The sequence below is a fragment of the Varanus komodoensis genome, unplaced genomic scaffold (genome assembly GCF_004798865.1).
Source record: "Varanus komodoensis strain SLA01 unplaced genomic scaffold, ASM479886v1 scaffold54, whole genome shotgun sequence".
NCBI lineage: Eukaryota > Metazoa > Chordata > Lepidosauria > Squamata > Varanidae > Varanus > Varanus komodoensis.
The window spans coordinates 3,806,388-3,829,912 of NW_025336142.1; positions in this window are offsets into that span (position 1 = coordinate 3,806,388).

A 23,525-nucleotide genomic window follows, 5' to 3' on the forward strand; every position below is an offset into this window, starting at 1 on the left:
AGAGTTCTTGAACCACTTCTAAAACACCCAGCAATATGTCCTTCCTGCTACCGTCCTCCTCTTGATCCTCAACAGTGCTCTGTGAAAGAAAATGACAGGCTTGTTGTACCTCCGTGCTAAGACAAAATCCCCCGAACACTTTGTCACCTAACAGTCAGATTTTTATGCATCAATGATTAGACCATTAGACATTGGCAAGAAACGATTCCCCCTTGCAATGAATAAGCCAGTCATTAAACCAGCACATAAAAGACTCCATCTTCTTCTGCACGGTAAATCTTAAGTCCATGGAGCTCAGGAATTTTAGATTTTCAGAGCATTTCTTTCTGTCCGTCACCTAAAACTGTAGTAGTTAATGTCAGACTTAAGTCATTATAGAAGTGGGCATTCCAGGACCACACTGGAAAACAGCTCACCAGGCATGTCTTATCACCCACCCCTGTCTTAGTCCCTGAGCTGTGCACAGTCCTAGGCAGGCAATAAATCAGGAGGCCACCTAAAGACTTCCCCATTTAAAGCATTGTCCATTCTTTTTGCCACAGCTTTACCACACCTGCCTATTTTGATGCTGAAGCACTAGCTGTAGGTTTCTCCAATTGCACAATGCATTTGAAAAACAAACAAAATTGATGATGATGATGACGATGACGACAACGACGACAACTCCCCCCATTGGAGGTATGACCATCCTCATTACACATCGGTACCTACTTATAGGTCCACCTGTGCTTCTGCAGGGCTTATTGTACCCAAACTGCGAGTCAAGATTCCTCTTTGAACAAGAGGAGGACCACGAAGCAGAATAATAGTTGGGGAACATCATTATCAGCACACTACCTTCATATTCAATCTTTTCTCCTCTTGCAAGTTACCCAAAGGCAGCTTCCATAGTCCTTCAACACTCCATTTTATCCTCACATGCACCTGTCAGATGAGTTAGGCTGAGACCCAAGCCAATGAGACCCAAGCCAACTGGACCCAAGCCAATGAGCTTTGTTGTCAATGGGGGACTAGAAACTGGATCTCCCAGTTCCATTATCCATCAATATCCTCCAGGTTTCAAATATTCTGGCTGCTTTCTCTTTATATCCATACAGTCAACCTTAGCTTTCTATTACATCACCCAGTCTGAGATTATTCATCATTCTAACAGGGATCTTTAAAAGTAAGCATTTCACTGAAATGTGATATAGGCCTTAGCAGAAGGTTTGGCACTGAATTTGAATTTCTCTTTGAAAGGACTGAATAGAATTTTAATATTCAGAAATATTTAAAATGTGCTCTTTTCAGTTTCCACCGGGGAAGAATGGAGATGTTCAAACTGTGACTGAGATATTGGATATCCAGAGTTTTACAATGGCACTGTGCAGGGATAGAAATACATAAACCAATTTGTCAATAGAATAGGTTGTCCCTGTCACCTGCCTGTATTTTCAAGATTTGACCTTTGGTGGATTCTAACTCAAATTATGGGCATGGTCTTGATTGAATCAAGAAGCAGGACAGAGGCCTGGTCAGTTACATGTTTTCTAATCCATATCAGAGGGGGTGGGGAGAAAGATTTGTGAGCTTCTGAATATTCTGATTGATTATATCATAATCATTAGAAGCCATTGACAGAGTTACTCATGTGGGTTTACAAACTTTGCTCAACCTTGCATGCATAGAGGTAGAAAGAGAGTTAAAAGAAATGATTCATTCCCCCTTTGCCATTCAATGTCTAAATGGCAGGTGCTCACCGCAGAGAAAGCTTGTCTTTGGAGAGTAAGTCGGACACCCAGCAGCCTTTATTCTTCGCATGATCAAAAGACAGATCTTAGTTATTCTGTTTGTTCATTTCTAGAATTCTAAATGTGGAAAGGGATCACAATTTTGCCATAATATGAAGCAGATGGCATTCAGACTATAATCCACGAGAAGATGAGCTGAACCATCAAATTCATTTTGATTGTAATCCCAAACAGTTGAAATCCAGTTCTGTAGGGAAGAATTTTAAATACATTTAAGCCAGGCAAGGTCTTTTTCACTTCTATATGTGTTCTGTAGGTACCACAAAGGAGGGGAGTCATTTACATAGGTGATTGCAAAGTATCTCAGATCCTGAATATTTCTTCAAAACCATACGTGAGCAACAAAAGTAAGATATCAGAAGAACTGCCTGCTGAAAGAATTGTGCTTCCATGGGACCATCAACTCTAGCATCTTTCTTTCGAACTGCTCCCGCCGCATGCCTCAAAGAAGCGTTCTGAGCACTTCAGGCAGGTGCCAGTACCTGCTTGAACCTTGCACCTAGCAGCTGGTAGTCAGAGATGCACAATACTTCCAAACGTGAAATCACACAGAGACCAGTTTTACGGCTGGCTTGTACTCATTCCCCCTCCCTCAAACAAACAAATAAATAAATAAGTACTAAATGTTCTTCATTAGCATTTCAAAATATTATCCTTAATTAGCCATAAAATCAGCATGTAATTGTGATGTATGGAAATGCAAATGTGATATCCTGCTCTTTTACTTTGTACATTGGTAAACTTCAAGGAGATTTTATGTTTATTTTTATTTAATTTTTACCATCTCACCATGCCATGTATTCTACCAGATAATATGAATCATGCTTGAGTTCAAAAGTGCCCAACAGATTAGCAATATTCATGAAAGATGTAAACATTCATTGGAGTTGCAGCTTAATTTCTCTTCAGAAAGGATCACATGCTTTGTTCAGAAACAGAGCAGCCTTGCAAATCCCAAAGTGGAAACAGAATGCCTTATTTGTGCAGAAATTGTATAGGGTGCATTTGGGGAGGGGGTACATATAGCCTATGCTTACCCCCATAATTATCATTAAAAGCTTAGATAATTATATAGTACAAGGCTAACTGGAATGACTGAATGGATTGGAACTCTCCATCTTACCTGTGATTATTCTTGTGACAGACTCTGCTCAATAATTCTCTTCTAAATTACAATACTTAAGATTCCTTAATACCTGACATTTTCAGACCATTTCAGTGTTTAGCATAACTGCCCCAAATAAAGGGAAATGGCTTAACCATACATTTCACAGGCTTCATGTTCATGGCCTCAACATTTTCCTGCACATTGTTCCCCAAAACACAGGCGAGGGAACTGAATTGCTCTTCCACCCCCCAAATCAGAGTTCTCAGCTTGCACATGAGCTTTTACACCTATCCTCCCAAAATACTGCCATTTCCTTATGTTGGGACACATCTGTGCTGTCTGTAATTTTCAGGAGAACGGTCTTCAAAGTACACATGGGGATAAGTGCGCCATTTTTTGATCGCCTCAATATTGCTGCTGCATAGTTCTCCCGGCACCTACTCATCTGACACTTGGCAGGCTGGATCCCCTCAGAATCAGCATTAAATCAGCAGCAAATGCTGCAAAGAAATAAAAATATAATCAGAATGTACTTTAAAAATAAAATATGCAGGTAGGTAGGGCAAAACACACTGACATTTTCTGAAATTTATTTATGTATTTATTAAAAGCTTTTCTATCCCATCCCCTACAGAATGTCTAGGGATGACTTACTTCTATGAATAACTTCATAGAATAGAACAGCCCCACAGCATCCGACCATAAAATACTAAAACCTGAATTAAAATCAATTAAACATTAAAATAACGGGAAAATAAAAAGGGGGTTGCCTGATGCCAAAAAGAATATAACGTTGGCACCAGGCAAACCTCTCTGGGGAGCATATTTGGCAGGTTCTCCATTCCAGATGGGCTCCTATGAGCAAATTCCATTCCCTTCTTACAAATGAGGGCAAAAACAGGACAAAGGACTTTCTAATTCAAGTCCTTATGTTAAAACTGACCAGATAGGCTGGCTTTGTCATATATAAGAAGAATATTGGAGAATTCAGTAGCCATAGACACAAGAAATGTTAGCATAGAGGCCAATCAGAAAAATGTGACTAAAGTTTAAGAATTTGTTTCCAGACCACGCATCTTTCCTCCCTTCAAAACCAAAAGAAGCTGAATTCACCTTCAAGGCCAGTGGTTCAGAACTTCTGATCTTTCTTATTCAGTCCACCTTTTAACCCGATGCTGTATAACTGGATGAATGACTTTAACCACCCCCCAGCCCCCCCAGCCCCTCCATCACGGCTTGCTGTAAGGAATCCCCACCAATTAGAAACTGCCTGGTCTTCAGAGCTTGCTTGGCTCATCCCTTGGTCAGCTACAAATTCCAACCCTCCTTTTCTACTTCTGCACCAGAACCTGAATGAACAAACTCTGAAGGCTGCAGAAGCCTTTAAAACTTGGCTGCCCATTTAGCGAAGAAGCCACAAAACTGTTTTCTGGAGCCCTTTTAGAAGCAAATATGAGCCATGTATACACACAGGTGGTTAAACATATTAAGAGAATGCCTTATGGCTTCTTATTTTCTTGCTCAGCCGCAATCAGCAGAGAAAAGGGTGGCACGATTTAAAAGGAAAAGGGAATCAGTTTGGCAATCGTCAACATCTGTGAAGAAAAAAATATACAGTAAAATCAACCAGCTGACAAGGAAAAAAATAAGCAGATCAGCGTCAACAGGAAATTTCCCATTTTATCCTCTCATGTAAGAAAGAGGGAAGACTCATGAGGCAAGCAATAGGAACCAGTCAATATTTCAGCCGAAGAGCCTGCATATACCATTCGGTTTGCTAAGGTATGTGGAGTATAGTCCTTTTGCCCCTGCAACAGATACTTGCCAGCTTCTAAATTGGGAGGCCTCTGAGTATCGGATGCAACGCATGAGCAATGGCCATGATACTTTCCACCACAATTGCACCTCCTGCCTTGCATTTTCTGCAGACAATAGTTTTCTGCCGTCTAGATTTAAGATCAGGAAGGGAGTGGGGCGAGGGAAGCTGCTGGTGCCATTTGCAATTGATGCAACTCTGAGCTCTCCTCTGATCCCCCAGGACAGCTGCTTTCCCCTCCAGTTGCAACATCAAGGGGGAGCCACTGTAGCTCTTTCTGTCCCAGTTGTGAGACCTGCGGAGTCCCGGCTAGGGAGAAACCTTAGGCTAGGATTCTTCTGTAATTTCCGCCCAGTAAGTCCATCTAGCATCTTGTGTGGAAGGGATATTTGCACAGAGGGGCATTAAATCACGGAATCCTTCCCTGCAGCCAGCAGTGGGACAACCTGATCTACCACTTCAGTGAGAACTAGCCCTAATGGCAGAAGACACGCTTTCCCATATAGCCATTACAAACAAAAGGAGCGAGGGAGAGAGATTGCGTATGTTTCTCTGGTTGACCAACCACACTGCATATGGTCCATCACATTAGCAAATGTCATGCTGAGTACATTTCTAGGATGAGCTGCTATTCTTTATGTATGTAGATCATTTTTTTAAAGTGCCAGAAAATTAGCCTGCTGTTCGTTTTTTATCAGGCAAAATAAAAAGAGAATGGGTTTGCTGATTTATTTCCTAATTTATTTCTTCATTTTCTTAACATCGCTGTGTTTCTACCTAGATCAATATAGTAGGTGGTGTCACTGGGTTTTTGTGTTGTGTGTGATCCTTGAAACAAATGAATTTGCTATAAAACTCCCCACTTCTAGGAAGCTCAGGTATAGGTTGGCAGATGAGCACAGAATGTAGCTACGATTACAAGAACAGAAATTACAAGCAGCTCCTAATACCAGCAACAGGAACCTAAAACCCTACCATAAATTCTATTCTGGGGTGGGAAGACTTAAAAAAATTCTATTATTTTTGTCTATAGATTTATTTTAAAAGGACCTTGAGATCCACCAACCGGACTCTGGTGCAAATTGACACCAGCTACCCTGAGTTTTTTACATTTGGGGATCATAATGTAGGGCAAGTGGAATGGGTGGGGGTAGAGCCATTTTTTACCCCTCTTGTTAAATACCTGGAAGTACAACCCACCTAGAGATCTCCCATTGGGTTCGGATCTTCTTTTTGCCTGCACTCTCATCTATCCACTCTTCCCATTTTCACCGAAGCTATTATACATTTGGAAGCTCTCTACCAAGTTGTGAGAAGGTCTAAGGGCGGCACTATTGGGTTTAGTCCTCTTTCAATGAGAGTGCTATTGCCTTTTATCTTTTCTCATGGGTTTCCCAAAGACATTATTGGTAAGCCAAGCTGATTTGTTGAGAAATGGATGTGGAACTTGATGGTTATTTGGTCTGGTCCAGCAGCCTCTTCTTATGCTCCATATATAAAGATAAAAGAAAAGCACAAGAGAAGCTATCAACAGATCTCTAGAAAACAGCCCTATTCCATGGTCCAAGCCAGAGTTTCAGCTAATTCCAGCCAGAGATCCTAATCTCTCTTTCCCACTCTTAGTCTTAATTTTTAGCTGTTCATCAGCATGCACATTCTCCAGCTGGAGCAGTCACAACATTTCCAACTACATTAAAAAAAAATAGAGCAAGGTTTCCATTTATTGGGAAACCATCTCCGGTCCTTAAGTTCCATGGCTGAAACATCAACCTGTTGTTCTATTGACAAAGAACTTCTCAAGGGTTGTTGTGTTAGTCTGCTCCATCAAGAAAACCAACAAAGACTGGAGACCTTTTAGAAAGTATTGTAAGTGTAATGGCATATGTTTGCAGGAACTGAAACCCATTTCTTTTAGATTCTAGTCCATGAACACTCGTGCTGAATAAGCTAGTCTTTTAGAGGAAGCAAAGCCCTTCATTATTAGCAGATATTTCTCCCAATAAAGGACAGCCTGTTAGCACCAGAAGGCCCTTAAAGTCCTAAACTTGATTCAAATAGCCATGTCAGGTGACTCACTGGATCAGCCTGAGCAAAGCCTGATGCCCTTCCTCAGATCCATGGTCTCTTGGCTGCAATTCTACAAAGGCTGGGGAAACTTTGCTTACTTGGGGTTTCTCCTAAGCATAATAATTCTCATGGTGAAACTCAAGGCTACATTAAGCACTGATTCTTCTCTAGAAGAAGTAGCTGTTGTATTTGACCCACCAAGAAAGGCAAGTATTTGACCCTTGCAAGCTCTTGGAGGAGGAGAGGAATAGAGTCCGTCTCCCATCGATGGATTTGTGCAAGTTCCTTCCCACCTTTGCACACAATACCAGCAGCATGAAAATGAATAGACAAATCTCCTGCACATCGAATTTTCTCTCACTGGCATCTCAAGTTGCAGCCAGCTACTTGATATGCTCCACAGCAGCTTTGGGTACCCGGCAAACAAAGCTGGATGCCATCACTTGGAGATTTTTCAGTCCAGGAGCCCCACAAAACACTGCATCAACAGACAAATGAGCCACAAAGGTGGTCTCCTTGTATCCACATCATTAGGCACATAACTCTGCAAGTTACCAAAAAGAAAAAGGAATGAAAAAGGGAAAGGAAAACCAAGGTTTGTGTAAGCACAAGAAACTGGGCAGGCAGGAGTCCCCGAAATAAAAGGACTTGAATGTTAAGTGAAATTTTCCAATCAGGGAGCAGAACAGCCCTTGTGTTGACTGCAAATAACAGTAAAAGAACCTTTGAGAAGCTAAAAGACCGCATCCAGCTGCTAAGCCTGAAAAGATACAGATACAAGAAAGAAGCATTATGCCACTAACTAGAATATGAGCATGCTGGTTTATTAACTCCCATAATACAAGGCTTAACATTAAAGCTAAAAGTAACTGATTGTGGGGGTGGTGCAGGAAAACAGCCATCCATAATACACCTGTCTTTTCCATTTCCACTATTTATTCTTTATCAAAAGGAAAAGCTTTGTAGCATGCACGCTATACGGACAAATGTCCTTATCACATAACAATCCCTTAAATTACACAAGGAACACCTTCAAAGTGAAATACTCAAGGGCTGGATCCAGGATTAATCCTATCATTGGATCCTGCACAAATATATGTATATGGGTTGTAAACAATAATAATGAGGAGGAGGAGGAGGAGGAGGACGTGGTGGCGAAGGCAATGGACCTTCCAGTTCTGTTTCAGCTTCTGTCGCTAAGCACTAAGCCAAGGGTAGGGCCTGATTTATCAGTCACTGCTGGCATTTCTCATCTCCTTTTCATAGACCAATGAAACACACATAGAGCGGACTCATTTTATCTTTGCAGCAAACTTCCATGGTAGATTAACCAAGAAATGGAGGTTCAAGTTGGTGAGTTGTTTGCCAAGCAGAGATAGCAAGTAGCTGAGATGGTGGGAGAGGAGACAGATTTTAAGAGGGTTTTATGCTGGCCATGAACCTGCTTACTTCTTTCATCTCATGATCTCCTCTGGTCAAGAAGATTCTTCAGGCTCATCGAGAACTACAATATCCCATGAAGACAGGTGAGCATGTCTTAGAACACACACACACAAATGACCAGGTATGGGGCCAGGTGGTCTTCCAGCTGTGGTTGACTGTAACTTCACTGAGGCCCAGCCAGTAAAGTCAATGTTCAGGAATGATGGTGGTCCAGCTGCAGTTTGAGGACCACATGCTCCTTACTCCTGCCATAAGCAATGGAAACTCTCCATTACACTTCCCTTCAGTTTTCTGGTAGAGAGAGGGTGGACTTCTGTGTGTGTGTTTTTAAGTGCTGTAGATATTGTGTATTTTTTATTCTGGGAGTTCTATTTATCTCTACTATCCTTATTAATGTTTAGATTAATTTAATGGATGGTGTCTTTTGTTAAACAAGCAGAGCATCCATTAAGTGACAATGGTAGCAAATACCTTTACTCTCTTTCCAGCCTCAGATAATTATGGAGATCATGAGTGGGGCAAACAATGATTTTCTCCACATTGGGCTATTTGGGAGCTTTACCGTTGTACTTCACATTGTATTTTAGACACAGGTGGAGCTGCTTGGAAACAGACTACCAGTTCAGTCTTGGCAGAACCGCTGAAATGTGCCATTCCACAGCTTGTTGGGTTTTACATATGCAGTTCGCAAGGGGAAAGTGTTCTTCTGTAATTTCTGATGTGCAGATCAGTAGTCTGCCATTGTATTCCATTGTTGGAATGAAGGTGGGAAGAGGAACGCTTCTTTTCAAAATACTGAACTAAACCTTGCATGGATGTATCTCAGAAAAGCTTTACTTTCATAGTTGTTGACACAATACCGGGGTGACTATCAGACATGTCAGAAAACCCACTCATTGGTTAACCTTCAAATAACCCCTGATGAAAGGGTTTGGACAATACAACAACCATCATGCACCAGAGCCAATGGTGAGTTAAATAACCCATAGTAAGCCATGAGGGGTTGTGCAAACCGTCTTGCCAAGGCAAGGGAAGCCATTGAGAGTCTTGCCCAAGGGCATCCCAAAACCTGGACCCGGGAAAAACAAACGAAGAAACAAAGAAATCTTGCAGTAGACAGCTCTCTCGCAAGGTGTACTTGCTGTTACATTCTGATTTGGGGGGAAAATTTGCTGGCATTAAGAGGGTAAATGTTTTGATGTTGAATGTCTGTGGTTCATGCATTAATGGGTTGTGTGAGTCTGCTTTCACATGACAAAACTCTGGCAGGGCCATTATGGGGTGTTGTACTAATGATCCATGGCTAATGAAAGTGTCTCATTCAGTTCCATTTACATCATGATGGATCCTTCATACTGGATCCATTGAGCATGATAAATTTGTTTTCCTTTTTGGAAATGAAAAGTGGACATTAATTATGTCTAAACTGCCATGGATTTCCTAAGGAACAATATACATTATTAATTGGCTGGGTTTAAAAAAAATCATTGAGAAGTTTCAAACATGGCCACCTAACAAAGAAAAATGTACAGTTTCCCTGAAAATGTATTGAATTTTTGTAATTGCAGGACAATGTTCTAAACTTTATCTCACAGGCAATATAGTTTACTGGTAGTTAAAATTTGATAGACACATTGATTATCCATTATTTCAGTTTGTGTATTACTATTATTATTATAATGTATTTTCAGCATATCAGATATTGATCAGCGATGGCAAAGATAAACTTCTCAAACCACACTGGTGGCTTTTTTCTTGATTATAATTTGGTTATCAAATCTAGTCAAAAAACTTCCTAGAAAGCTATAACTAAGGTTTAAATACCATCAGTTTTTCTCTAGGCTGCAATCCTAGACAAGCTTCTGTTGGTGAGAGCAAGTGCTATCGAACTCAGTAAAACCTACTTCTGCATAGATATAGGATTGCACTGCAGATCTCTGCTTTTTTTTTCTGAGGTGTTCTGGGCACCCCAAGGGCAAAATCCTATGAATGCTTGAACATGAAACAGCCTGTAAATTCCAGCATTTCCCAGCCAGCCATGCCAATAGTTGTAGGACTTTCTTCTGACTCAACGTACATAGCGGCATCCCTAAATCTTCTTCAGAACCATCAGAACTCTTGGACACCATTGACCTGTCAGTACTTCATGGCACATCTGGATTAAAAATCACCAAAAATGTATAATGAGAAGGTCTGAGGATGGGGACAACTCAATTTCTGTGCTTTTGATACAATCCAGTGTTAGCTGGCCATGCCATTCCTAACAAGTCCCTTCAGCTGCTGACATCACAGTCACGAAAGTTACACTCTTGCTGCATATTGCATGAGCTCCAGTAAGTCTGATGCAGCTTCAACAGGCCCCATAGGGAAGCAAAATATGGGGAGAAACACCTGTAATTGTGCCGTGGTTTATGATGCTCATTTCCCAGCTTAGCTGCTCTGTCCATCAGCTGCAGGTGGGTCCAGTGTGGAAATACCAGGGAAGAAGAAGATGTACTACCTGCTGGATGGGGGCAGGAGGAAAGCAACTCCACGCAACATGTTTCCTTGCAGTCCCACCAACTGACAATAGGCCCCATCAGTCGTAAGCCCGCTCTGTTTCCAGGGATTAGTCCTTCATCACCAGGTTACACTCTATTAGAAATAAGATCACACAGAGCTATATTAATTTTGCACTTATAACATGTTGCTTTGGTTTCCTCTGCTACGTTCTCTTATCTTTCTTCCTCTGCACTAAAACATGGAGCTCAGGTTTTTGCAATATCAGAACACAAAGGCCCGAGCGAAAGCTGGAACGAAATAGCTGATCTCTGAATTTCCTCTGTTTTTGTGCGTTTAAGTCACTGCCTTATCTCCCCTTATTGTTCAGCGGATTTATTAAATAAAAGCTAATGCTGGAAAACCTTAGCAACAGAGCACGTACACCCTACTCGGGGATTCTGACAAACATCTCCTTTACAAAAGTCTCGTACTTACTCAAAACATCCAAGCTCTTTTTAATCATTCCAGTAGGAGATCTCTGCAAAGCATTTCTTCAAAATCCTCAGATTGTATTTAAAACATTGTGGAGGAATATGCTCGCACTGCCTCAAGCAGTGATGTCACTCCAGGAGTGACAATTAAACAAAAGCAAACTCTTTTACAACCCGCATATTATTCAGCTGTGTGACCTGGGTCACAGGGCCTCTCTCTTCAGCTGCCTTCATGGCACTTTACCTTCACTTCCTTCACCTGCACCCTGATTTTGGGAACCTGCTTTTTGTGTGTGTTGATGGGGAGAGCACATGGCAGAAGAGAGGATAAGCATGCGGACTTTTCTTGGCTCAGCCCCTGACATTTTCAGATGGGTCTTGGGATGCCTAGGACTCTGGAGAACAATAGCAATCCTATTGCTTATTAGTGTAAGTGAGCAGGAGGACAGAGAGTTCATTAGAAGCTTTCTTTGTGGACATGTTAGTGTTAGTCCATTATGCCAGCAAGGCGGAGTGGGGGACAGAGACTCTGTAACAACATCAGCCATTACGCAACCCTAATTCAAATCTCATTGTTGTTTCCCCGTTGGTCTGAGTGGATATTGCTGGTTGGCGTAATTTTATTTCCAATGACAGATGTTCTCTGGATGGGTTACGAAAGTCCAAAGAGTGCAACGCAGCACAGAGCCATAAATGTGAAACGAGTATGGGATAATCCAAAGCAACGAACAGCACAGAGATATATCAACTGTACAAAAGCACCTGTGAAATCCAACACACACAGTCCACCAACAGTTCCAAAATGAAAAGGAAGGCCTTCACCCTGAAGCAGGGAAGATTGCAACATAGGCTCCCTTGAAGGATCCAGAAATGGGGTGATACTGCAGAGAATTTTGGCCACCTTCCCAACTTCATTTGGTGGAGACAGCTGCAGGAGGCCTCCAAAGATGACTTCAGGTCACACCTGTCAAGGCCTCACAGGCACCTCTTCCAGCCAGGAAGAGTGCTATTTCTCCATAATGTCACCTGTAGAAACAGAGTTTGGTGCACGGCCTAATCCAAAGGCACCTGAGTTCAGGGAAGTGGAAGGGCTTGCACAGTGTCTGAAGTAGGGGAAGCAAGTCAGCAGGCTGGACTCAATTGTGTCTGCTGCAGAAGAAGTGGAACCCTGAAAGGTTTGCATGAAGAAAAGAAGGAACGGGGAATCGTGCCCCACTTAAAGTTCTTCTTCTATGTAGCACTTCAGTTTAACATTCTGGAAACGGTCAAGTCTACCTGCTCCCCCATAAAACATTAACATTATGTCCCGACTGACATGAAAGAATGTCAAGCGGAGAATTTATTTTCCCGCGATAGACCTTCTAAAAGGAACTATTGTTCAGCACTCTTACTAGCAAGATTTTCCATTTGCCCAGTCTACAGGGGAATGGCAAATGTCTCCACCTGAAAAATAAAATACTGTAAAGCAGTTCAGAGTTTTTATACTGCAATTGTAAAGTATCTGGGAGGTTTGCCAGGCTAAGCCAAAAGAAGAAAACCAGCATTTTCTCATCTCTAATAACAATGACCCGAAGTCACGTTGAAGATTGTAAGGTCAATTTCCCTCTTAAATCGAAAAAGAAAATAAGAGAACAGATGTGAGGAGTTGCTTTTGTATTTATAAATTGTGCTGGCATCTGGGTGAGAGGATGTGATCTTGGCTTGGCATTCATTGAAGGTTTTTTCCCTTTTCGGGAGGGTGTTAAATTCAAATGCATGTTAATCAGGAGGTTCCTTTTAACTCGAGATTACCTTCATTAAAATGTTTAAATAAATTTGCAATACCAAATGTAGATGTGGCACAATATACAGAAATGAGGATTTTTCCCCCTGAGGCCAGGATAAAGAGTAGAGAAAAGCAAGCTCATCAAGCAGTGGGGGTCTCTCTAAGTCTTTTTTTGATCCTAAAATTGGGGGCAGAGAGATTCTGCTAGTCTCCAAGATATAGTCCTGGTTCACATATGTATATTCACCGCTGTATGACTAGTATCCTGGGAAAGTGCCAATGTGTATATAAACTATTTCAGAGTTACTAGCATCCTGGACGTTAGCTTGCGCTATGTTTGCAATTAATGCCAGTGGAGTTGGTTGGCACGTTCTAATGCCATTCATCAATTGCATAAAGAGAAACACAGAAACACCAAAACAGAGTGAGTCAGAAGGAGCATCCCGGGCCACCTAGTCTGCCCCCCAGCTCCACCCAGCTCCACTCATGACATGCCTACCATGTGCATGTCCAGCCTGTCCTTGAACACCCTCACCATTGGGACTTCAACCTTCTCCCATGGAAGCCCATTCCATATCCTAGGGGTCCTAACCATCAGGAAGTACTTCCTGGTATCCACCCTAAATCTTGGTTCCCTGAGTTTGCTCCACTGGAACATGTGGAAGGGAAAAAAGGTCATGACCCACCTCTGTGTGGCACCCCCTCACATACCTGTATGTCACTAACATGTCCCTTCTGAGTCTTCTCCTCTCAAGGCCGAAAAGACCCAGCTCCAAACAATTACTTGGTCTGACACAAAGAAGCTTGACCATAGCTGATCTCTGTCTCTGTCTCTCTCTCCCTCCTTCACACACACACACATATATACTCCCTCAAAGAGTTAGCAAAGCTATGAAAGGGAAAGGGAACCACACCACTCAACCACAAATGATGCTACTTGGCCCTCTGTACATGCTCCCTGAGTGCACATGGGGAAGGACTTGCACACAGTAAGAAATCCTGTACAATCAAGGTTCTCGATCACATGGAAGACCCTGTGTGCAGGTCTGTACCCTCCTAGGTGCATCCTTCGACTAAATACATGAATCTTGAGAGCATGGCTAGGGATGTTATTGGCACCACTATCCAAATGCCATTCCCTTCCTCATCAATTGCATGTGCAGGTCGGGTTTCATAAAAAGGGCTCAAAACTCTTACAAAGTACATTCCTGAACACCTTGTGCAAGAAGGAAGGATCTGAGTCTTAGTGTCTTGGAATGGGATCGCTGTAACTAACCCAGAGGAGAACAATGGTCTCAGTCTGTTTGCTCTGCTCTGCCTAGCAGTGATTGGTCTGCCAAGAAAGCCCAGCTCGTCACCATCCAGGGTGTGCAGCTAGCCAAGAGGGCAGGCCCATTTCTGGGGGTCCACACTCTGCTCCCAATGGGCACAGCCATGTTGGCCCTGGAAGGACATTCTTCTCTGCCACTGCATTTATGCATTGCAAGCAATTCAGCCATGGTGCAGGCTATCAAAAATGGCAGGTCAGATTCCCCTGTAGGCACATTGCCTGCTCTTGCTGATCTCTTCCTCAAAGGACCTTCAGGACATGGGGAAATCACTGGGCTATAATGGTGTAGTTAGAGTATAAGGACAATTAGCTGATTCATTGTACATATTTTCATTTGTTTCTCACTGTGAGATGCATTAATGAAAGGTCAGTGTCTTTACTCAGGCCAGATCCCTTTCATATTGTCATGAAATCCAATGTAAATGCACAACCACCAATGCTAGTACTCCAAGACTGGGAGACAAAATATCTTTCTCCTGGAGAACCCCCCTCTCTACCTGGGTTCTCGAGGAAAATAATTTGTGTTGTGTGGTAAGAAATGCACAACACAAGCTTGAAGACCTTTCTACTTAAGAAACTCACTGGGGGCCCCAAGCAAGCGCTGAGGAGTTGCCAGGATTCATGATGCAATGCACTGATTTTTGAGAGAAAGAGATGGATAGGTAGACAGCAAGGTACACCAATCATCAGCCTCCTCTCTTCTCCTTGTGCTGAGCCTACCTCAAGAGGGACCACTGGATGTTTGGCCCAGGGGAATCATTTTGCTGCCCTTCCTTTCCACTTGCTGGCTCAAGATGTCCATAAAGAATATTCAAAATCCCAGGTGACATCATAAATCCGGTGGGATAAGAGTCCTGAGAATGCTAACTTAAATCGGGCAGTGCTATACCATATCTCAGAATGATAATTCAGCCACCTTTTGACCCCTTTGAGTACTGGCCCAGAGAGACTGAACTGCTGTAGAATCCCATGCATTTTTTACTTGAACATCCCACTGTATTCTGCAAAGCTCATCTCCAGGAAGCTGTGCACAGGCCCAGCCTCAGACTGAAAACTGTACTCATTTATCTGGGAGTAAATCCCATTAAAGTCATATATAGGATTGTGCTACTTGTCTCTCTGCTGTCCCTGAATGCCAATGAGAGTCAAACTAGATGCAGTGTATCCAGCACATGAATTTTATTCATGCCTGCCCTGCTCACATGAAGCAAGGATACTTTCTTTTTATTTCCGTTGCTTTTGATACATTTCAGATGATATATATCCTTCCTTTTCTCTAAATATACAGCGATTAGGGCAGCTTATAACAATTTACGTGCAGAAATAAAAGGCACAATGACAAAGTGGTCAAAATAGAGAGAAAGGGAGGATCAAAGGCAGCGGATAAAACATTAGGAAAACTATGGGAAAGTTTTGTATCTGCGATGGTACCCAGACCCTGGCCGATCCCAAGGGGCTCCTTGTCCATTAGGCCTGTCATGTTGAATTTTATTCATTTATTTATTTGCATGTATTTATAGGCCACCTATAATTGCCAAGGCCTTCCAATTGGCTTACAGTGCATAAAACATATTTACAGAGTAAAAACACATTAAAAACCAATTAAAACACGATGAATTAAAACTATAAAAGCTATTAAAAGGGCCACAGCATGCAGGCTAAATGTTTTTTAAAAATCGTATAATGATATGTCTTCGTCTGGCACCGAAAGGAAGATAGAGACGGCACCAGGAGAATTTCCCTAGGGAGGGAGTTCCAGAGATGGGGAGCAGCAGCAGAAAAGGCCCTGCACCTGGTTGCCCTCCCTCTCATCTCCCTGAGGGGCGGTTCTCACAGAAGAGCCTCCTGAGCTGATCTAAGGGGGTGGCTAGGTATATATGCGTGCAGACGGGCCTTTCCCTTTCTAGGCAGGGAACTTATTTTGGGGGTAATCTCAGCTGTGATGGATGAGAATTCCACAGACATGTCAGAAGCAGGAATTTGGGGGTTGGAAGGGCCCAATAAAATCCAAGCGGGGCTAAATACACCGTTTTGGGATTTCTGTGCTATAATGTTATTCCAGAGCCGTTGCTGGGCATTTGGGGATGCCTGCTGCTATCTTCTTCCTTCCTATCAACACCCTTCCCTGAAGGCTTACACGCATGTTATATCTTGCCCTGCCCTGTTGCAGGAAAGGTTTTGCCTCTGCAGAATTATCTCAGAGGTAATGACGTGAGGTTGGCATCACCACTCAGAATACTGCAGCTGTGAGAGGGATGCACCGGTGTTGCAGCAGCTTCCACTCATCCCTTAGATTCCCAGAATTTTCTCCTGTCCATTTGTGTCCTGCTTTTAGTGTAAGACTGTCCTGAGACAGGGGTAGTTGGAATTCAAAATTGTAATTTATGTGATCGTTATGGAAAGTTTTAAAGTGTAATGAAAAAGGCTTGTCATGGTTGCAATTAAAATGAAACAGCTAACAGAATGGAATTAAAGAAGTTCCTAGTAACTCAGTATTCTGTTTGATGCAACTTCTTTCTACCCATAGCTTCATTGCATAATTGCTAAACTGAATTTACTGAATCAAGCTTATTGTTTTATTTTATTCTCTTCTCCTCCATGATCCCTTCACAGGGACCTCTTTAGTTCCACTTTCATGGAGAGGGTCATTTAAAATAGGAAGAGTTAATATTTATGTCTCATTCATGCGATCATCAACATGGATGCTACGGTAGAGAAAAGTATTCAGACTGCTGCACAGTTCGTCTGGCTATATCTTGCCAGAGAATTCTCAAATGATCGTGTCGCATTTGAATCAGCCTAGGGCTGAAGCAGACAGTGAATTCATACAATACCTTTTTGGGGTAGCAGGAACATCTATAGCAAGGTTAATGAAGGAAGGATATCAAGTGTACTTGAGGTGAAAAGTTGATTTACAGAGCTAAGAAGTAGCAGTAATGAAAAAGATTGTTTCTTTTGTTAAACTGAAGGAAGCCAGAACAGAACCAGATAGACTTTCCTGATTAGTTTTTGAAGAAATCAAGCCTATCATAATGGTTTAACTAATACAGATCTTGGAAGGTCTTTCAAATTAAGATGACTATGGGATAACACAATTAAATGTATAATGTTTTTAATCTATGTCATGGCTTACATTTTATACATGATACAATTTAAAATATAAAATGTATATAAAATAAAAAGGAAGCTTTCAATGCATGCTGAGGATAGGTTCATAGCAATGAGAGAGAAAGAGGGAGAGAATGAGAGAGAGGAGGCACTCTGGCTAGTCCATCTTCCCCCTCAGATGGTTTGGCCACAGTCTCCTCTGTGATTTTTCCCGTGATGCCGCTGGGGAGAACTTAAGAAGATAAATCTCCTGCTCCTAAAATTGTTCAGGGCATTTCTATGAAAGGTTTCAGAAATACATCTTACTATATTCAGTGAGACTTATCCCCAGATGAGTGAGCGCAGTCTGTTGTTGCGATGTGCTACCACATCATTTCCAATTTATGGTGCTAAGGTAAATGACTTCTCCAGAATGTCCTATCCATGCCCACCCTGTCCAGTTCTTACGGATTCCAGGCTGTGGCTTCCTTGATGGAGTCGAACCCTCTCATAGTGGCTCTCCCCCTTCAATGTTCCCTCACACGATTGTCTTCTCCAGTGAGTCTGCTTTCTCGTGATGACAGCATGACAGTCTCAGCTTCACCATTTTTGGTTCTAGGAAAAGCTAGAGGATATGACCAAAACTGAGACCTAAATGATCATTCTTCTATTGTGAATGACAATCATGAAATTAGGGGGATCAATAGTGATAACAGAATGGTACAATATCATTGGGTTAATAATGGTGACTTTCTAATCTATTCACATCTGATCTCTATATGATGCCCATGATGACTGTTACAAAAGTTGTGCTAGTAAAAGTTTGGTGTTTACTTTTGCACATTTTGTTGTGCTACAACATGGGGTAAAGTTGCACAGAAGCACACATCAAGCATGGGTTATTATAAACAAACAAACCAAACTATGGACCTTCTCTGAAGCAGTGTTATATCCAGTGTTCAGCCCGGAAGGACTGAGGATCAGACGGCCAAACGCAAAGCAATATTCGAGGATATTTTGTCACAGTCTGCAAGGGGGGAGGTTTGCCTTCTTTCCAACAGGACAATGATCCTAAACACACACCCAATTAACTTTGGAGTCGTTTACAGACAAGACCCCGAAGGCCTTGGAATGGCCCAGACAAAGCTCAGGCTTCCATTTCATGGGGGGTCCAGCAAAATTTGAAAGTTGATGCTCATCAACAGTCCCCATCCAAGTTGCCAAGCAGAGGATCCAGACACCCAAAGTTGATTGAGACCTCTCGAGGAAATGCACCGTCCTAATGGTTGCAGAAATGTTTCTACCAAGGATTGACTCAAGGAGGTGAACGCTTAGGCATGCTCTAGTTTGCTTTCATTTGCTTGACTTCCTGTGCACACATTCTCTTCTGAACTCCAGGAAAAAAGAATGAGGGATGGAGGGGAAGAAAGCAAGACAGAAAGGAGGGAGGGGAAAGCACTACGAAAGTCATCAAGAGGCACATAGATGTTCCCCGGGGCCACATCGCCATCACAACCCTGATTGGGAGTAAATCAGGCACTGGGACAAAACGCACATGCTTTTGCAGAGATGCTGGATCTCAATTATCTAAGCCTAGTTGTGGTGAAACAGAATTTTTAGTATTCACTGTAACTATTTGCCCAGTGATTCTCATACAATACTGTGTGTGATGCTCAGCACCCCTTTTGTCCTTATTTCTGGGGTCCACTATATGTAAAACTGTTTTAGAGACTTTTGCTAGAGTGGTATTAATCTGATTTTGCCCAGACTTCCTGGTCAAAGGATCATGTCATTAAGTGGGAAGCACTCTTTCATGCTCCATCCTCCCAGGCTTGCTGTGCCTTGTGGCAGCCCCTGCAAGTGAATCCTCGTCTTCTGCTAGTCTATGGACTGCAGTGACTCTCACGGAAGTGAACAACTCAAGGTGCAAGCCTATGCAGGATTATTCAGAAAAAATCCTGCAACTCTGGGGAATATCAGGCATTATGAGACTCGCTTCTGATTTGAAATGCTGTGTGTTGTAGGACTTTTTCGGGATGTGCAACACTGGGAGTTGCAAGTCTTTTTTTGTTTTTTTGTCCTGTTCAAACCTGGGTAGATGGCACTCCAAGGTATGCAGAGGGAAATGTCTATCAGCCACAATTGCTATGGATGCCAGTGAGGAAGCATTTGTTGCTCTTGGCTCAAATGCAAGTGAGTCAGTGGGAGGAGCTAATATTCCAAATTCACAGCCCTTCTTTTTTGCAAACAGACCCCCTTCATTTCTGACATAGGATGTAAACAAATGAGACAGAAGGAGTTCTGTCAGAATAACAAGCTCTAAGCTACTGGAGACAATAATGTGAAGAAGAGCTGTTTATGGAAGGAGGATCCACTCTTGCATTGATCTTTAGATTCACTGGAAATCCTGTTTATATAAAAGCCTGAGTGTCTGTCTGAGTGCATGTGTTGTGTGTGGAATTTCAAGTGGGTACCTATGTTATTGAATGCACGGTTGTTCTGCTGCTAACAGTTCTTTAAGTACTTCACTTACAATGAGCGATTCCATTTGGTGCATTCTAATACAAGTACAGTGCAGCTTTCATGTAGATGTGAACATGTGCTTCCACAGAGGTTCTGCAGCTCTGTAGAAATAACGTGCTCTTCTGTGGGTTGATGACCCTAAACCTTTCATTTTCCCTTGGCTTAATAAATTTCACTTTAGCTGCTCTAACCGGTAATGGATGACACAGATGCAGGACAATCAGCTGATTCATTGTACATATTTTCATTTGTTTCTCACTGTGAGATGCATTAATTAAAGGTCAGTTTCTTTTCTCAGGCCAGATCCCTTTCATATGCTCACTAAAACCAATGTAAATGCACAACCACCAATGCTAGTACTCCAAGACCGGGAGACAAAATATCTTTCTCCTGGAGAACCCCCTTCTCTACCTGGGTTCTCGAGGAAAATATTTCTGATAAGACTGCTACCTATCAGGAAGAACTTCTTGACCTCTGAGTCTGTCCCACTGTTCAAGCATTTCTGAGTAGTATCACAAAGAATCCTTTGCATCAGCCCATTTCTTCGCATCAGCAGGTGCTTTGGCCCTTTCTTCTCAAAGCCCAGACATACATAGCTTGCCAAAATCCTTCAGACCACTTCAACACAACTGGAATTTGCTAACTGGAAGAGTTCTGTAAGAAATCCCTTTTAAAGCAATGAAGACCTATCTCTAATATAAGTTCACTGGGGGTGCAGAAGGCAGAGGAGTGATATAAAGGGGAAACCCAGGGAAGCCAATGGTTATGCACATGAACCACATTCCTAAGGATCCCCCTCCCCCGCAAGTCAGTCCAACTTATCTAGCCTCTTCATCCACCTTGGATTCCCAGTCACATCCTGAATCTATCTGAGATGGAGAGAAAGACCATCTGGCTTCCTGTTGGAATGTAGAGCGGAAAGTTTTAGAGGGACTGCAAGACTCTCTTTTATAGAGAACTCCATTCAGTAAAATGGAGCTGCTTAGCAGAGACTGAAGATTGATATGTCCAATAACATGGCAGCCTGTATTTCTGATCTTGCCAGCCAATGAGAAGGCACCAAGGGTTGGACCAACCTTCTGGATGAGTTTAACTTCCTACTCAAAATCCCAAGGTCACTGGAAATGGCCAGGCGATCTAAGAAAAAAGCTTAAAGATGAACATGTAAGAAAAGGTTAGACATACCTGTGCAAGTTCCAGCAAAGTGCCAACTAAATGGATGCTCAAGGAAGGACTGCGGATTTATATCAGAAATAGGAAATGGCTACTAACACCTGAGTGAAAGTAATCAAAATAAGTCTGATAAGTAACATAGAAACATAGCGAGTCAGAAGGGGTCTCCCGGGCCATCTAGTCTGACCCCTGGCTCCAGCTGGCTCCACTCATGACATGCCTACCATGTGCATGTCTAGCCTGTCCTTGAACACCCTCACCGATGGGGCCTCAACCACCTCCCGTGGAAGCCTATTCCATGTCCTTGGGGTCAAGTAAAGAGGCCATGATCTGGCCAATGAACCACATGGGTTTTAATAGGAACATAGAGTAGACATCTTTGTCTGTTGCATCAACTACAATTAAATGCACTTAATCTGGACAGAATCACACCCTATATTTGTATTGGTATAAATGTAAAACCAAGGCAAAATTATTATTTTTATTTCTGTTCAACACACTTTTAACATTCCAATCCTCCTCCAAGGATCTGCAGAGGGCATCCACAGGGTTATCCCATGTGTACCCTTACAATTTTATTTATTTTATTTCATTTCTGTGCCTTCCCTTAGCTGAGAAAGGCTTTCTCTGGGCAGTTCACAAGGTTAAAATATACAACAATCACCAAATACAATGCTAACAACTATAAAAGCAAACATAAATAGCATTTCAATAAAGTAGGAACAATTGAGCCACGATAACTTCACTCAAGTTAGTCTGGAAGTACTGCAGCAATAAAATACAATATAGACGATGAAGATGAAATTCTGGGTAAATAAATAGTTTTCTACCTGGCACAGGAAGGATAAAGAGAATGCCACTGTGAGATAAATGTCTAAGGATGCATTGTTCCAGTTACACAGTGAGTTTCATGACTGAACAAGACTTTGAACCCATACCCTTTCACTCAACTCAAAACCTCAGGCCACAATCAAATTCAGAGTGAAGCATCTTCAAACCCACTTATTTCATTGGGCTTAAGGGTGCTTACAGTGCAATTCACATCTCCTTATCAGTCTGATTATATTAGATGGGATTTGCTCCCAGGTAGGACTGGAGTCATTGTCCTGTTTTGGATCGTGGCCCAGCTCTTACTTAGGATAAAAGAATGCCTCTCATTTTGAAGGCATGCCTGGATGGAGAACTGAAAATGTGCTCTACCATTTCTCTATTTCTTGCCGTGCTCTCAAGTCTTGATTCCCTTTTAAGTTTCAACACTAAACTTCAGAACAGTGCCTTTCTGCTGAGTCTTTACAAGCAAATAAGTGTAACCAGCTGCCAGCAAGAAGCCCTAGTCCAATACAACTGACTTTCAGAGGCAGAAAATTGCTTAAATAGAATAGGAGTCTGTGGTGTTAAATTTTTGAAAGGGAGTAAAGGAGGAGGAAAATGCATTTTTTGAGTTACCTGGTTTTATGCTGGACTACAAAGCACTCCTACATTCCAAGTGTACATATTTGATTGGGATAGTGCCTATGGTATCCCCTGAGCATACCACTTATTGGTGTGAATAAAATTAGCACAGAAGAATGGAGACACATTGCATCGCCAAAGGATCAAACAAGCCCTTGATGCGCCAGCAATCAGCTAAAAGTCCCTCTGTAACCTACCTGCCGGTTGCAGCCACAAGGAGCATGGGGGACAGAAGAGTCCGCATGGCACAGGCTTACTCTCTTTTCTACTTCCACAGAGCTCACGTGGCACCTGATAAAAGTTGCTGTTTGCGAAGCTCCCTCGCTATCACTTTATGAAGAGCCCGTTCTGCCAGCTCTTATCTGTCAAATACTGCCATGTATATATGAGTTTCATTAGCGAGCCCAGTGCTTTTCGCCCGTTGCCTTTGGCAGGCAATCAAGGCACGTCCACATTAAGAATTAAACTTGAGTCCAGGCTGAGCTGGAGCTGATTAATCAGCTACTGTCCAGAACCACTGAGTGAAGTGGCACAACTCAGGTGATGCCACAAGGTCTGTTTCCATGTTCCACGCCCTGTCATAATGAAAGGGACTTCACCAGCTGGTTGATTTTGGGAGCAATCCTAGTCACGTCTACCCAGAAGTGAGCCCCATTTAATTCAATGGGATTTAGGCATATTCATGGGATTGTGACCTCAGAGGTGCTCCTCAAGGAAAAATGTTGCATTTTCTCATCATGCAAAACATCTACGAAAGGTTGAAGGCAGCAAATGAGTGCTGCATGAAAAGATCAGTAATGTGTATCATTGCTCTATGAACCCGTCACAAGTTCAGAGCAGATTTGTGAAGAGTTCTTTGCAACATAAACACTGGAGAAATTTTGAGAGTAGCCAACAGAGTTCCACTCCTTTCTCAGAATTTCTCAGTGGGGAATTCTGCATGCCTGTTTAGGCCCAAACTATACATTATGTATAAGGTTTGATAGTCCATGGTTGGAA